The sequence below is a fragment of the Suricata suricatta genome, chromosome 5, assembly GCF_006229205.1.
Source record: "Suricata suricatta isolate VVHF042 chromosome 5, meerkat_22Aug2017_6uvM2_HiC, whole genome shotgun sequence".
Classification (NCBI taxonomy): domain Eukaryota; kingdom Metazoa; phylum Chordata; class Mammalia; order Carnivora; family Herpestidae; genus Suricata; species Suricata suricatta.
The window spans coordinates 91,896,919-91,914,975 of record NC_043704.1 but is presented as its reverse complement, the minus strand read 5'-3'; the positions used below and the strand labels follow the sequence as shown (position 1 = coordinate 91,914,975).

General features: G+C 34.5%; 1 long non-coding RNA gene across 4 annotated transcripts in view; it reads left to right on the top strand.

Annotated features, from left to right (window-relative positions):
* Positions 1-18,057, top strand: part of LOC115292011 — a 273,961-nt gene that overhangs the window by 19,170 nt on the left and 236,734 nt on the right. For all 4 annotated transcript variants that reach the window (XR_003908752.1, XR_003908751.1, XR_003908754.1 and 1 more), the window contains exon 3: positions 9,656-9,799. This is a non-coding gene — a long non-coding RNA (uncharacterized LOC115292011). The remainder of the gene's footprint in view (positions 1-9,655; positions 9,800-18,057) is intronic.

The following is an 18,057-nucleotide window of genomic DNA, read 5'->3' as shown; positions in this document are numbered from 1 at the left end:
TGGCAGCTTTTTTTGTATATTTTTAAAGCTTAATAATTTTGTAGAAAATACTGGATTATCAAAAATACAAAAGGTTTCCATTTGAGTTGAATCATGTTAAGATTTGCTTTGTAAGAGTGGGGACAAAGAAGTCTAGAAATATTAATTTCTCTAATCTTAGTACATCTGTGTTTTAAATTTTAAATTATATAGCTAAAATCTCACTGCTTGTTTACTTTCAGCTAACAAAAGGGATTCAGCTAGTGTTTGTTAGAGAAGTTAAAGAAGGAAAATTCTCTCAATCTCTTGCCTGGATGTTCATTGCGACAATTTTTTAAAGTATAAAGATGGCAGATTATACTCTTCCTTCTTCTGACTCTTGCTTTCTCTGACTCTATATCATTCTCATTCAATTTTCCACTTTATTCAGATTACCACTGCATTTTTATTTAACAATTATTGGTATCAGTAAACTGATCTGCAACAAGGAATTGTTTCTAATTGAAAAGACCTGAAGGCTATTCTAATCTAGTAAATTGGTCACCTTAGAGATAAAATAATTTAAAACGCCAAAGAGGGGTACCTGGGCGTGTCAGTCTGCTGAACATATGACTCTTGATTTTAGCTCAGTTCATGATCTCATGGTCCATGGGATTGAGCCCTATAACAGGCTCTGTGCTGCGAGTAAAGTCTGCTTGGGTTTCTTTTCTCTCCTTCTGTTCCTATCCCTTGCTCTCTCTCTGTCTCTCTGTCTCTCTGTCCCTCATTCTCTCTCTCTCAATAAAATAAAACTACAACAAAATAAAGTAAAATAAAAATAAAATAAAATAAGATGCAAGGAATTAGACTAGAGATGATTAATCAGCCACCATATAAAAAATTGTTCAAAAAGCTGTTTTCTATATTAGCAGCACATATTAACATTGTGAACTCAAGGTGGGGATAATTAAGGTCTATCTCCAAGAAAGAAATAGTGCTTGAGAAGTAATTATTGAAAAACAGAATTCTTTGATATCAAAAACAAATAGATTTGTTTTAATTTGATCCCAGATAATTGAGAATCTCAGAATTATGTATCCTTTTAGAGAACTGGTATTTTTTTCCCCCAATTTGCTAGAAGTGGACAAATAAATATGTTTTGAAAATAATAATGCATCACTATTCATGTTCAGCCTATTTCACCAAATCCACTCAAAAAGTCTAGCAAATAGTAAGTCATTTTAACTCACATGGTCTCTGTGTTATTTGAACCTAGAAGATGCTATGCTGGTTTTAGTACAGCACTCCTGATTCTTTGATTTAAATCATAAATATTATGCTCCTCATTGTATAGCTATAGATAATCTGGATTAAGCAAAGTTCATATTGAATGGAAATTCAGAAAATAGCTCGTCTTACCGTGATGGCGGTGGCTGTCTCAGGTGCTATGGTGAGAGAGATCTGAAGCCATGTCTGGCTCAGCAGGATAGAGTATTGTGATTAATATTGATCTCTTCTATAAGCATGTGAAGGGAAGAGATTTGCAATTCCTGTTTTAATACTTGAGATACCTGAATTTCTGTTCTACATGGAAAATAAGAGTAAGTTGGAGCAAATTTTCAGTAGGTAGGACTATAGAGATAGTTCTCAAATTAGTCAAGAAGTACTTATTGAATGTGAAGACAACAGAGTTCTTTCTACTTTTCCAGCTGTGTATAATGGCTTTTTCCTCTTTTCTCACTGCTCCACAAATGACTCTTCTAAAGATTAACTATAGGTGAGAATGGATAATTTTCCACCTTCGAGGGAGTATTCTTCAATCACTAGTGTGCAAGTGTCTGAATGACTGTTGATAAGGCCAATAAAAAATGTATCAGATTGCTATTTTGTGTGTGCTCTCATTTTGTTTCTTGAATTATGAGACAGAGAAATTAACAGAAACTGATACTCAAATAAGAATTTTGTTTGCATGTTTTGCAGAGTCATTAAAAATATACAATGAAGAAGGAAATGGACATAATTGGAAATGTGGAAGTTAAAGTTTATTGCTGACAAAATATGGTTTTAGAACCCTCTGAGGGCTGGAATTATTTTTAACCCCAGGTGTTTTAGTGTAGGGCCTATACTTTCTTATTGTAGTGTAAATGCCCTTAATAGACTTTAATTGAATAAATAATGTGTGTCACCCACTAGGAATGATAGAACATTAAAGAATTTTGGCTGTCTGCTGAGCCTATTTTAAATTTTATTGTAGTGCTGGAGAAATGAATTTGAAGGCAGTTGGGGATTAAGCAAATAGCAAACAAAAACAATTTTAGAATATTCTAATTGAAAGCCTTTTATTCATTGGTCAAATTACTTTCTCTTTCTTATGCAAGAATTGCAGTTTCCCACTGATAACAATAATGTTCCTGTGAAATTTCTTTTTATTTATTTATCTTCTTTCTATTGTGTTATAATTATTATACAATCAAATGCACATGTCTTAATTGTTCAACTGAATTACTTTGACATTTGGGTTCACTATTGTAACTACCTTTCAAAACAAGGTATGGAACATTTTCATCACTCATAGTATCCACATGTCATTTCTTCATCAATTCTATTTCCCATTCTCCTTTCTTTAACAAGTCACTTTTTGATTTCATTACATGTAGTTAGTTTTGCCTTTGGCTTTCCTTATAAATGTATATATTCAATGAGTACCCTTTTGTGTCTGGATCCTTTTACCCAATATAATGGTTTTAAAATTCATCTGTGTTTTTACATGTATCAGCATTTTATTAATATTGTTAATTATTATTATTACTGAGTAGTATTCCATTCTATCAATATACCAGTATTTGTTATTTATTCTGTTGATTTATTTCCAGTTCTTGGTTATTATCTGCAAAGTGACCATAATAATTCTTATAGAAATATTTTGGTGGTCAGATATTTTTATTTCTCCTAGCTAATATTTAGGAGTAAAGTGTTTGGATCATAGTGTATATAAATTATAATAAGTCCAAAAAGTGTCCCATAGTTATGGTATCATTTTACATGCCCATATTGATGACAGTCATTATCTCTTAGTAGTTTGTCTCTTTTTTTCCTTCTTTTTATGGCAGGCCAATTACATATATGTTACACTGTTTGATATTATTCCTCATAAGTCAGATACTCTGTTCTTTTTAATTCTTATTTGTACTTTTTTCTCCCTCTTTGTATCTGTTAGGAAACTTTTTTTAAAATTTGCTTTTAGTTCACTGATACTGCTCTTTTCTTGTCCACTCTTCTGTTAAAGCTATCTTTTTTTTTTATTGACATACAGTTGACACACAATGCTGCATCAATTTCAAGTGTACAGCATAATGATTTGACAACTCTATAGATTATGCTGTGCTCACCACAAATATAGCTACTATCAGTCACCATACAAAACTACTGCAATACCAGTGATTATATTCCCTATGTGAATGCTTAATCCCTGTGAATTACTCATTAAATAACTGAAAGCCTGTAAGTGCACCTCATATCAAAGTTTTCACATATAACATTTCTATTTAGATCTTTTTTAATTCATGTCTTTGCTCATACTTTCCAATTCTTCATGCCTATTATCCACCATTTTAACGATATTCTTTAACTATTTTTTAAAAATGGTTATTTAAAATTCTCTGTTTAATAATTCCAATGTTTGAGCTATCTCTGATCTACTTCTATTGACTGTTTCCTCTCTTATCCATTGTTGCCTTTAGTTTGTCTTGTAATCTTTCATTGTGTCCCAGACATTTTGTATAAGAGTAGAAGAAACTGATATAAGTTATTATATTTGCTTCTAGAAAAAGGCACACTTCTTAATCAGGCTACTAGAGCAGGGACTGAGTCAATATGATCTACTTGATATGGGTTTGTGCTTTCTTCTAATGTTAGTTTTATTTTGTTTCTCATTGTCCTCAAGAGGTTTGAGGATGAAATCAGGACTTTCCTTTCTGCTGAACTTGGGGGCAAAGTACTGCCAAGACTCCAGAGATCTACCTGTGCTTCACAGTGAGAGCCATCAGCTTTTAAAACTGTGGAATATCTCCTTAGTTTACAGCCTGGTTTCCAGGTTATTAAATCCCTGAGGATTTATCTTTTCCAGTCTTGCCCAATGATTTCTGAATCTGTGGGTGATCTCTTTAGAGATCTTTTATCCCTGTTAACTCTCTCCCGGCCTTTGGAGCACTGTGGCACTCCATGAAGATGTAGAATGCCTTAAAGAGTTTATTTTTTCAGCTTCTGTAATTGTGTTTGTGTGTGTGTGTGTGTGTGTGTGTGTGTGTGTGTGTGTGTGTGTTCCTCTCAGGTCTCTGATCTCTCCACCCTTTTTTAGATGATGAATTTGTCTCTACTGTCATCCCCAGTTACCCTCCTCTGAGGGAGATGTGCACTTGGAAGAGGCCCTGAATAGCCCAATGGGGCTATCTCTTAGCTCTCTCATTCTTTGCCACCACTGTCCCTTGCTCCTCACACTTGATGAATACTCTTTGGCAGGTGGGTGCAGACTTGAGTCTGTGGGTGGGGTTCCTCTAAATTCTAATCTGCCATGTCAGCCTACATGTTATTGCTAATAATTCTTTAAATCTGTATCCAATTCCAACTTATTCACTCTGGCCACCCCCACTGCATCTCACTTTCATAGTATATTTTCTTTCTCAGAAGCCCTGAGTCTCTTCTTTCTATGTAGGACTCAGCACTTTCTGGGTATCTTTGAGTTTCGGTGTGTATCCATGTCTTCAATGAGTTTTAAGAGCTATGATTTTTGTAGTTTGTCTGACTTTTTGTTATTATTGATTGGATGGAAGTAACAGTCTCATAACTTTCTTATCTGATTGGAAAAGAAACTCCATTTATTATATATTGCCCTCAGTATGCATAGGAATCTCTGGTGTAGGTGCAAATGATACATAATACAGAGAGTCAAACAATTACAATTCCCTGTTCCCACTTAAAAATTTTCTTGTAGAAAATTAGATGTTTTTATTCTTCTTTGAGTCTAGCAAACTGGATTTTGTAGTAGTTAAAACATGAGGGAATCCTGGAGCAGGGCATCTCAATGACTCATGCTTTCCTTCTGGTTTCTTGATGTTCAAATTTGGAAACATTTAGGAGAAATATTTTGGTGCTCTGAACTGGTGATGGTGTATATAGGTCCTTTATTGTCACTGACTCATTTTGTGAAAGATTTCCCCCTGCATTCTATTTTCTAGTTCTCGATCTTCCAAGAAATATTTTTGATAATTAAGGAAGACCTGCAATTTAATATGTTGCTCTTATTTTACTTTATAAATAAGACATCTTTCATAGTCATGGCTACAATTTTTTCCAGATAGTGCATAATGTAATTATGCCAATAATCTTTTTATTTCTGAACTTCATTATTTACTTATTTTGGTCTTTCCTTATAAATCAGTGTCCTTAACTGTGTAATTACTTCCACTGTTTCTTCAATACAATTCAGATTATTTATATAAAAATTTCTGGTGGACCTATCTAAATATACCCAAATATATTTATTGTGTGTGTGTGTATAATGTACATGTATCTATACATAATATATACATTATACTAATACACATCTATACATTTTAACAGTTTCTGTATCAACATAAATCTTTTAATATTATATTAATATAATCTAGATTTTGAAATTCTGTAACTTGTTTCTTTCATTCAATATACATATATATTCTTATATATATTGATAGCTCATTTTTCTTTCTGTTGTGGGAATTGTCATATTTATAACTTTGATAGATCATCACAGCAATTTGATCAGGCACCTTACTCTGATTGAATTCTGTCTGGACAAGGATTAAGTAGCAATTTGACACACATTTGTTTTCCTTTGGTGAATATAAATCTTCCATTCTTGGAATGGAGAATGGGTGTCTTTTTAAAATTCATTTTTTTAGCACTTGTTTGCAAAATCTTCACAGCAGTTCCTATTCCTAAAATCTCTTTTATTGGTTTTGTATTTTTGAGTTTTCTTGGTATAATGAAAAACAAAATTGCATAGAAACAGTGATGAACAGTTTTCCTTTCTTTTGTTTTACTTTAAGTGTATTTTAGTCTCACTGTCCAGTGTTAGATGAAACCCAGCGGACTCTCTACAGAGCTAATTTACACTTCTGGGGTAGCTAAGTACAGATGAGGTTTGAAATATTACATGCCATTGCCAAATAGATTGAACAAAAGTAAATCATGTATAGAAGCCCTGATTTAATTAAACTTGAAACAACATGAAGGGACTTTAAAGCTTTTGGAATTGGCTGCTTCTTCAATAGATGCTTCTCTGACATTGAAAATAACCTATGTCCTTTAAACTCTTGACCTGTCCAAAATGGTCCCCATCCTTGGGCTAGCAAGTATATATATTCCTGCATAGCACAAACATATATAAAAATACAAAACATGGACAAAAGAAAAAAAACAAAAAAATACTTCTGTTACCTGAGATCTGGCACTCAGCACTGGACAACATGGGCTAAAGTTCTTGTGGCCAATTCTATTCTGGCTCTAGGAAAAGGTTTATCCATGTCTTTAGTCTCATGTCCTAGATATCATAAGAGACATCCTCCAAATGTGGTAAAGATTTAAGGATTATGCCTTTGAACATCAGAAAATGACACTTCTTTATAGTACAGGAAGGATTTGAGAGGCAGAAGTGCTTTATTGGCAGAAAAGACACATTAATTAACTTGTCAAATGTTTTCTTCTAGACAGCTTGACTGCAATAGACTATGTAGTATAATGAAGTATTGTTTCTCAGTAGTGATGAGAGTTCCTTATTTTACGTATTTTCCTATTTTAATTCATGGTTTTGGAAGTGCTAATGAAATAGTGTGAAATTTATAACAGTTGTACATGATGACTGAGGAATTTTTACAATAAGAAATCATTGGTATTTACTCTGAAACTTGCATACACATAGACATAGAGGTAACTGAGGTTAATCGTGACACCAGATTTTTACATTGGCGATAAGAAGACAGTGAATGCAAGAACTGAGAAAAAGTTATGGTTTTATGAAAAAGTATGACTAAATAAAATTTTCAAAAATTTAAACAGACTTAAGCAGTGGATTTATATCTTAATATTCATTACTTTTAAAATATTAATTTTACTATATATTTTATAGTTGTAATATTTGACAGAATATTTTATAAGAAAAACATTTTTAGAAGACATGAAAATAATTTTGATTTAAAAATTTGACAGCATTTGAAGAAGTCTATATAAATTTTGTATACTTTTGAAAATAACATTGCCTTTATTTATTTAAATTTTTCCCATCAGGAGAAAAAATATGTTAAATTATGACCAGAATGATAAAAACCCATGTTTCTGCTAAAGTGAAATAAAGACAAATAAAATTCATGTAATAAATATCTAACTTATGAATTATGTATATCTGTATTTTTATTACATATCTAAATATTATTAGTTCACCAAAGAATGCCCAGGCATATGCAATAATAATTAAATTTAGTCTTCTGATAGTTTTTAAAATTCTATATAAAAGCTATAATTGTGCACGTATTTTCCAGATTTTGTTATATAAAGGTGTATTTGTTAAGGTAGAAGGGTAAACATAATATATCTAATAATTTATTAGTTTGGTATACAGTTTAAAAATTACTTGGTTTTGGCTCATGTCATGATCTCATCTTTTGTGATTGGGCATCTGCCCTGACAGTGTGGAGCCTGCTTGGGATTCTCTCTTTCTCCTTTTCTCTCTTTCTCTCTGTCCCTCCCATACTTGTGCTGTGTCTCTCAAAACAAACAAACAAACACACAAACCAAACCAAACAAAAGAAAACCTTAAAAATTATTAGTGGTTAAATATTTAGTATAAAATTTCCAATATTTAAATATGGCATATGAGCCCATTTGTTCTCTGGTCCTGCTAGGACTAAAGGGAGGGGTAGAACTGCCCCTCATACCAAAAAAAAATGAAATGGACCAGTATTCTATGTTGAAAGGTATAATTTTTTTAGGTATGATAATAGCATGCAATTAAATGCCTATATTTTGCTGATACGCTTACAGAATTATTTAATATTGAAATAGACGTTTCTTTTAAAATATGACCAAACAAATCATTATAATATTCCTTGTTTTTATTATCTTTGTTAAACTCTGTTTGAAAGGAAAGGGAGTAGGTATATGTTCCATTTGTAAATTAGAGTTGGCAAAAAATGTCTATTATTTTATTTGATCAAGATTTTTATTTTCATCTTTATCTCATAATATATTTTGGAAGTCTTTTAAAAATCCTGCGAGCATTAGAATTCTGGGATTAAAACTATGTGTCTTAAAATAAGTTTGACTTGGGTTTCGATTCTATATTTTTACTAGCTTTTTGACTGTTGGTAAGTTGTTTATCCATCCTAAATCTCAATTTTCTCATTTTAGAAATGACAGTAATACTACTAACACTGATCTCATAGCATCAAACTGAGGATTAAGCAAAATAATGTACTTTGCTTAACACAATGCTTGACACAGAACAAGCTATTAAGTTGTTATTAAGCTAACAACTTAATAGCATCAGCCAGCATTAGTTTTGGATTATGAGACTATTTAGATATAAAAGTGGTTGTTTCTTTTAGTTTATGGAATGTTTAGATTGTTGGTAATATTTATAAAGCATTTATTCCCCAGACACTCAGTTAATTGTAGCTTTAGTTAGAAGTACATCAGTTTCTTCTTTATAACATAAGTCTCTGAAAGGAAATTGAGCATCTCTGGTTTGGAGATGATGAATCTCAGAAATGCTGCGATTCTCAAGTTGGATGCCAGTGGCTGAGAAGATGCCATTGTCTTGTTAAACTGGGGTTGCTGGTAGTAGAGAAAGAGACATGAATTTGGATGGGAAAAAGAAGAAAAGAGGAAGAAAGAAAAATAAGAGAAGGATTTAAAGAACTAAAGGAAGAAATGCTAATGCCTGTCACTTAAAAATGACAGACTATAGGAGAAACGTTCAAATTTTTAAAGTAATTAAAGTTATCAAACTACATACATAATTTTTAGTATTAGAGATAGGAATATACATCCATCCATATATATATACATATATATATATATATATATGGGTTAAACTTTTCATATATTATATACATACACACACACACACACATATATATATAGAGAGAGAGAGAGAGAGAAATTGTAGAACCAGAACTAGAGATTATAGATTATACAATACATACACCTACACACACACCAATATATGTATATATTTATATTCAATAAGCCGGTTCATCAACATACTAATTGATGTCAATTGTGGTTTGTCTTCAGTATGGCATAATATTAGCTGTAAACAGAAAAAATGCTCCAAATACTTAGAAAAATTACACTGGGTTAAACTGCTCATTGTGAGTATCCACTGAGTGAGATTCCTGGACTTCCTGCACAAAACACTCTGCCTTTCAGCTAGTATTTGGGGTTCCAGAGCTCTGAGATGATTAGAAAAATTCACAGTAGTCTCAAATTTTAATAGTATGTGGCTGTATCTTCTTGGTCTTTCTGAGTTAAAACTTTCGAGTTACTTTCAGTACCATTCTCTCAACCTCACATTCCAATACATAGAAGACACTTGCATCATACCCATTTCTCCTTTGTAATTACTCAAGAAAACCATAACCTATTTATCTCATGCTGACAGTCTTTTTCAGCCTCAAGTTCCATACATCATCGAAGAAGCAGGAAATGCTACCAAGGCAAGAAAACAAGGCAGCATGCATTACTGTGCAGACCGAAAGCCCGTGAGAGAGTGAAATCTGTTGCAAGGTTCTGCTGGATATTCTCTGTGAGTGAGGGTACTAGAGACAGGGTTAAAATCTTGCTTACAGTTACCTACAGCAGGTTTGCGAGTTAACAAGTAGGAGAGGATGAGTCTTAAGTAAGCAATAAGTAGCTCTTCCCTCTGGGAACAGGCACCACAAAGAGGCAATTCACACACAATTTATAGGGAGAAATACATCAGGGGAGCTAAAGAATTACTCCTGAGACCTATTACATTAGAGCATGATGGCATCTGTTCCAGTGATCTATAGCTTATGTGCTATGCATGTATTTTTGCTTTGAACGATCATTGGCTATGTGCACTGTAAACACAAGTTCGTGTCCATGCTGGAGGAAACGGTGAAAGGAAATCCTTGGCAAACATTCGTATATTATGAGGGTGAATTGTTCCCAGGCAGGTTGGAAGAAGTAAATCAGATAGGCATAGAACAAAGGAAATCAATGACAGGTTTGTGAATGGAAGTTTCTAACTCAGAATAAAAAATGGAAAAGAAAACAGTAACAGCAATAAAATGTACAACAGAAAACCTGTCCACCATGGGAATTTTATCCCAGTTAAGAGGATTTTCTTATGCAGTGTGGGGACTGCTTGAAGAAAACGTGTCCTGTTCTTACTGATAGCAGGAGAATCATAGGCTCCACAACCTGGAAGAATCTTGTTAATAACCTGGGAGGAAAAGACTTAACATGACAACCCTCCTGTGATGGGTTAAGCGGCAGCCGTGGGTGGGCTTGACACGGCCATGAGGAGGATTTTCATTTCATGTCTAGCACAGGAAAAACCAGAATTAAGTGGGACAGCGTTACTCCCTCTTTGCATCAGTTCTTATAACTGCTCCCAGCAGGCACATAAAAAGTCTAATCAGAATCAGATACCACCTGAATTCTAGCTCAGAGAATTTCTCCAGTTTTACCCTCCTTTCATAAACTTTAAATTTTCTCATTCATCAGACCATGTTGCATCAATTCTTGATTCAGTACTTCCTCACACACTCAGACTAAGATCTCGATTTCCACCATTTGACCTCATTCTGTTTGGATTAGGTCACCCTGTTTTGGAATATTGACTGTGTACCCACATAAAGTGTTGCTTCTAGTAACTGCTTCTTGGTTTTCTAGATGCCAGCATGGGCACAAGGTCCTGAATTTCTGGGCAGAGCCTTGTTCCCTGGGACACAGCTGGCTGGATCCATAGTTCCACTCAGCTTGCTGGCATCTGATTTCAAGGTGATAAAAGTAAATACAGAAATTTATTGTAAAAAAGCAAGTGCTATTATGGAGGTACAGACTAGGTGTTGTGGGAGCCCAGTGGATGGAGCAGATGACTAGGTTTATTTTTATTAAAGCCTCTGAAAAATATTCCACTACCTCCAGTGGGCAAGATCGGGGACAAAGGTGGTTGGAAAAAAGGGAAGTGCTCTTTTATCTAGTTGGACAACTATCCCCAAAGTAACCAATAATGTTGATCAATAGAGGGAATGATGGAGTGAAATCCAGAATCATAGCACGAATAACAAGCAGAGTGGAACAAACAAGTGGTGACATTGACAAGGACTAATACTTAGAAAAACAACAGCAGTGGCAGCTACACTCATCTGATACTTGAGCTGTACTGGAGCTTTGCATATATTATATCAGTTAAGAATCTGTAAGCTAGGCTGTTATTCTCACTTTGTAGATTCAGAGAAGCGAGGTAACTGGCCCAGCTTGCACAGGTAGGACTGCGCTTTTAACCCTTGTTGGTCCATGTGGGGTTGCTTAACCCCTTTACTTGTGTTCAGTCATGTAATTCTCCCAACAATGCTGTGTTAGTCTGTTTTCATCTCTCTCTTACAAACAAGAAAATTGAGGCAAATCTGTCTCCAAAGTTTGGCTTTCCATTAGAATATACAGTTAGTTATCATAATAACAGATAAACATTTGGTCCAATCTAATAGTAAAAGGCTGGTTAGAATAGAAATTAAGGCTTGAAAACACACATGTGATTTATTATTTTGTGGTTCAGAAAAGAGAAGACCTGGGCGGTAGTTCTATTTTATCATTTATTAGCTATATGCCCTAGGGCAGGTGCATTAAACTCTCTGTACCTCAGTTTCATTATCTATAAAGTGTGGAAAATAATACCAGCCTCCATACCTCATAAAGCCTTGGAAGGAAAAAATGAGACAAGGGATATGAAATTGATTTGAAACCATGAGGGTTATGCAGATCTATGTTTTTGTTTTTGTTATTGTTTTGAAAAGGCAACTGGTAAAAAAAAATACTCAAGAATCTGAAAATGGTGCAATAAAAAAGGTTTTTTTTAATGCTTATATAAATTAAAATCATGTAGACACAGAATGTTACAGATCCAAGGAGATAGAAGTTTGTCTTTGCAATGAAAATCAAAATTAAACACACTTAAAAGCCATAACATATGAGCCTGAAGTATAGCTGTGCCCTTAAAATTCTCAAGGCTTTTTACTCCTTCAACTTGTGGGCAGCCAAGGCACAAAGGTGCTCCTAACCAGAAGAGTGTACAGACTACATTCGAACATAGGCTCTGACTCTCTGGAGTGAATATAAATCCATGTGTTTATGGAATTGCAAACCCACTTACCAATGCCATTATTTAGGCACAATATTCCTAAAATAATTATAATTATTATCAATGAAGATTTGCCTTCCCAGGACCAAGGAAGACACAATAAGAGGGAAATTAATTGAACACCAATTTTATAGATTTTAAAAATTTATAATTTGAAATAAAATTTGAATTTTAATATGTAGTTTCTTTTTGAGGTTTTTCATTTCTGTTTAATTGTTACATTCCCAAGTCACTAGGAAGAAACAACAACTTTTCTTTTTGTTTAATTTTAATCTTTATATCTACCACGGAGAATGACCATGGCTTAATTCTTAGAATTTACTTGAGCCAATCTTCTGGATGTGTTTGTCTTCAGAGCTTTTTAAAATTAGGCCCTTCATTCCTGTAGAGGAAAGGAATTTCCAATATTGGAGACAAAGAGAAGGGCTTTTGTATCCATAGCTAATACCAAGGAAGGAGAAATCGTTGTAAAATTGACTGTATGTGTGTCATCCTTTGAAGCTGTGACCTATATGAGTCAATCTCAGAGTAATCTCTCTTTTAGAGATGTATAGTCTAAACAAGAATTTCATTGCTTCTTCCTTTCTCTAGAAAAACATAAAGAAGGAGTCATGTTTCACAGAAAAGCTTATGAAAATTCCAGATTGTCTCCTATTCTCTAAAACCCTGTATGTCTATGGTATTTACCTCCTATTATTCCTATTAGGAGGCATAAATGAGATTTGTTGAGCTGGTTCATTGTAAGCACCTAAAAAACAGCAATTTTCAATGTTAACTTAGAGGACAATTTTGCTCTTCATGACTTTCTTATCCCTTTCATGTCTTCCCTTCTCTCCCCTAAATACAAACTTCCCCTCCCAACCTAATTCCTCTTGAGCCAGTTTGTCATCTTCTTCCTTTAGCATCACAGCCCGCTGCAGAGCATGATTGCTCTTTTACTTTTACAATCTACAGCACAGTTCTAGCTTTTCTATGTTTTGACCTTTTTTTTTCTTTTCTTTCTTTTTTTTTTTTTTTTGCATATTCTGCAATGCTGAAATCAAATAAACTAATATAGCAAAAGCAGAAACTTACCTTAGAGGGCTGGAGAGCATCCAGAACTGAGCAGGTGAAGCCAGGACCCTCCAGCAAACAGAGAAAGACAGACAACATGCCCACTTCAACATACACAGGAACAGGAAGCCGAAATAAAGTTTTTCCTAGCCAGCGGGGATAAAGCAGGATGCTGACATTTGAGAAATGCATTCTGATGGCAGCCATTTAATCCTCCCACAGCAATGTGAGGCTGGTATCGCCATCATCCTTACGTTACAGATAAACATTAAGTCATGAATCTGAGTTATAGCTAGAAACTGTGGTTTTAAAGACCCTACCATCACCCATTAAATGTGCTGATTCCTGGAGCTAAGGATGAAGATTTCCTGCAAAGCATTGGTAAAGGTAGTTTGAGTTCAGTTTGTGAGTTTTCTTTCTACCAACATGCATTCAAAATGTTTTCATTGGGGTGCCTGGGTGACTCAGTTGGTTAAGTGGCTGACTTTGGCTCAGGTCATGATCTCACAGTTTGTCGGTTCGAGCCCCACATCAGGCTCTGACCCTCCCCCACTCACACTCTGTCTGTCTCTCTCTCTCTCTCTTTCTCTCTCTCTCAAAAATAAACATTAAAAAGTGTTTTTATTGAGTGGCAACTATGTATCAAATATTATTCTAGACACTGGAATGGTTTATGAGATCATAGCAAGTTTTCATCCTAATAGTAGGGGAGTGAAAGAAGAAAGGAAAGCAGGAAGGGAAGAAGGGATAAGGTCTATGATAGATTCAGATGTACTACTATAGGTTGGGTGGTTAGAAAACCACCTTGATAAGTTTAGATTTCATTCCAAAATGTGATGGAACTTTCTTCCTTTCCCAAAAAGGAAGCTTAGCTTCTCAACATAACTGGGTGACCATACTTTCTTCAACACTGGCAGTAGATTGGAGATTTATGCTCTAGATGGGTTAGAAGAGAGAGAGTCTGGGTTTTTTGACATTAGGCCAGAGGAGTATTTTGGTACTTTACTGAAAATAAAAGAATTGAATAAAATTCTATTTAGTAAAAAATGCAACTTTCCAACTGCCATTCCCCCAGTGGCCATCCATGCTTCTACTCCCTACTTTCTCCAGCCACAAGAGATTAGGAGATTTTCCTTGGATTAAAGAAAAAAATAGAAAAGTGATAACACTATAGATGCTAATTATAGTGATACCCTATTAGATGTCTGAGTTTATACCATTACTTTCTAGTGAAGCCTGCCACTCCCCAAGCCTTCCCACAACCACAAAATTCTCATCTCTCACAATAGTCAATAGATAATACCTAAAACAAATGAGAAAAAAAAGAAATTATAGTTTAATCAGGTTTTTTAAAAATGAGGTAAACACCTGAAGAAATATTTAAAAAGAATTGAAAATAGTTGCTTCTGGAAGATGGAAATAAAGGATGAAAGGGGTTGGGGTAAGTGCTTTAAAATATTTATAGAAATATTTTACTTTTGTAATTATGCATGTATATCATCTTAATATACATAACAGTTAAATTTAAAGAATGAACCATTATTAAAACATTCCCAGGGGTGCCTGGATGGCTTAGTCTGTTAGGCATCCAGTGTAGGCTTAGGTCATGATCCCACAGTCCGAGTTTGAGCCCCATGTTGGGCTCTCTGCTGACAACTAAGAGCCTAGAGTCTGCTTTGGATTCTCTCTCTCTCTCTCTCTCTCTCTGCCCCTCCCCTACTTGCATTCTCTTTCTCTCTCTCTCTCTCTAAAAAAAAAAAAAACATTAAAAAAATCAAAACATGCCCATATTCACAGAGAAGACACTATTGATAAAACAACTTTTAATTTCTTAATAAAAATTCCTTGAAAGCAATGTTGAGAAGTATGACAAGAGAAATAAAATTCTCTAGGTTGATCAAGATGAGTTTATGTGGCTCTAATGAGTGTCAAGTTTACATAGTCTAATAGATATTTCTCTATTTGGAAGAATGGCTTTGTATGTAGACAGAGTAATGTTTCAAACATATATGTGCACACAAAATATCCCATAACATTATTTTGTTCTTTCACAAGAGAAGCAGCAGTGCCTAATGGTTAAGAGCCCAGAGGAGCCAAAAGCCTGGGTGTGAATCCTGTCTTTGCCTCAAACTAGCTGTGTCTAATTTCTGATCTGTAAAGTGGGTATTGATAATAATACCTAGTTTATGGCATTGTTATAAGGATTACATGAGTTAATATATGTTAAGTTAGAATAATGTCTGCTCCCTAGTAAGCACAACATAAGATTTTCCTAATTAAATAAAAATCAATCATATTTTGTTTGCTACAAACTCTATTAATGTTATAGGCCCATTACAAGTTTAAGTTTAAAGCTAAATATTCTAAATTTTAGAAACTCTTTTAAAATATTTCTTGTATTTATATTTACTATGACTTACTAGAAGTACCTAGTTATCTATTTTACCCATCTATATAAAATTAAATACATATGTATGTAAAGCACACATATATCTGCATGTACATTTAAATGACAGCTTCAGTGGAATAAAGTCATGAACAACTAGATAAAGTGGATAAGCAGTGGACACTTGGAATATATTTAAAATAGAAAGCTTTGCACTGAAAAACAGCATTGGTAACTTTCCGGTGTCCATTTATGGGTTTGTTTTATCCTGTTTCCTAATGGTTAAAATTAAATAGTGTTATGGAGACAAAGTAACTGAGAATGGACACTGGACGAGGAAATTGCAATGGGATTGCTATTGCTACGGAAATTTAATGAAAGGTAAACTTGAATTGGATCTTTAATACAACCTTTAAAAGCATTGTTAATCTGTCAGCATGTGGGTTGTATCTCTAGCATTTGCATGCACCTTCACAGTGTCCCAGCTCCATCTTTTCCATTAAGTAAGAAAACAAAAAACAAAAAACAAAAACAAAAACAAAACTCTTCTTCCATTAGAGAAACAAGAGAAAATGCTATGGCTTCAATCAACAAATATAAGTGAACACAAGCAACAGTTGTAAGGCATAAAAGGAAAATTATACTTTGTCCCTTGCCTTCTTATGGAGGTAAAGCATAAACAGGAGTTAAGCAATTCAGGAAAAGTTTACCCAATGTCATAAAACCGTAGGAGTCCTAACTGTAAATAAAGACTGATATAAAAAATAAAAAAGTACCCCCAGGTAAGGGAAGAAGGGATAACTTGTGCAGCTGAAGGGATGTGGAATTCAGTCCCTGAAGGAGAAAGTGGAATTCAGCAGGTTCTTGGAAGGTGGATACAATTTGTGGATTCACAGAGGAAAGGAGAGTATATGCCATTCATAGAACGTAAAGTGGGCAAGATCTGTTCAAGGAACTAATTTGGTTAGAGGAATAGAGAAGTAGAAAGTGCTAGAAATAGGGCTTCTAGATCTCTTTTTTTTTCAACAAAAACAAAAGTGTCCAGATACGCTGACTTGAGCTAGGGTTTCTCAGGATTGAGCCCTGAAAGAGGTACAGATATGACCTATGACTTTGAAGAGTAGAATCAATAGGTGCCTGAAAAAATAACACCAAGGACAAAAACAAATGAAAATCAAGGTGGTTAGTTCAGAAAACCATGTCTGAAGTATAGTGACCGCCTTATGGAGAGGAGAGTGAAAGGAACAAGTTTCTATGGGCACACAATAGACCTTTGTTAGGAGCAATCCAAAATACTCCAGCATGGAGTCAGGGTGCACTCAGAGACCTGTAGCCTCCCCTGTGCTTGGTGATGGAGATGGGAAGAATGCCATACAGGTTCCAGCACCAGTTTGGGACTAAATTATTAAAAATAATAAATTTTAGGGCAGGCATGAATTTTATCCTGGAAGCAATGACGATCTGGAGATCATCTACTACTGTAACTAACTACTGTAAGAAAATAATAAATTTAATAAGACCACTAAGTCATTCATGTGTTCCAGAGTAAATGGTGATAAGATGTAAATCAGAAAATTAGAAATGGGTATGAAAAGGGTGATAAATATGTAAGAGGTATTGAGAAACAAGAATTACTAAGTTTCAGTGATTATTTGGCTTCAAAGAGTGAGATCAAGAAAAAGAAACAAATCAAACTAAATTCTAAGCACTTGAGGGTAGGTGACCAAGAGAATATTCTGGGGGGAATGACAGAGGAGAGTGAAGGTGAAGATTACATTGCTTTCAGTTGGCAGGTATTGAAAATAAAGTGTAAAGATAAAGTTATTTACTGAATTTAATCAATGAAACATTCATAGCCAACTAAATTTCTCAGACTTTGCTATTTTAAATTGTTTTAAAATCTGTATCTATTAACAACTGTTGATTCATAATTTTGATCAACCTAAAGGTCTCATGTTATTTTTCTTGCAAGCTGATAGATAATATGTGGTATTTTTGAGTCAGCATGAGTTAGTTAAGCTGGACTGTAGCGGTCTTGATCTGTTTTTTGGGGGGCGGGGGCAGATCTTATTTCACTTTCTGCAGTATTCTTGGAGCGAGCTACAAGGATGGAAATTCTCACTGAAGCTCAAGTTCAGTCCACCACTGAAATTTCTTCAGGTTATGGGCCAGTTGTGGTCCATTACAGCTTTGAAAGTGGCAGTGGCCAGGAAGGTATGTGATCGGAGAAGAGCCA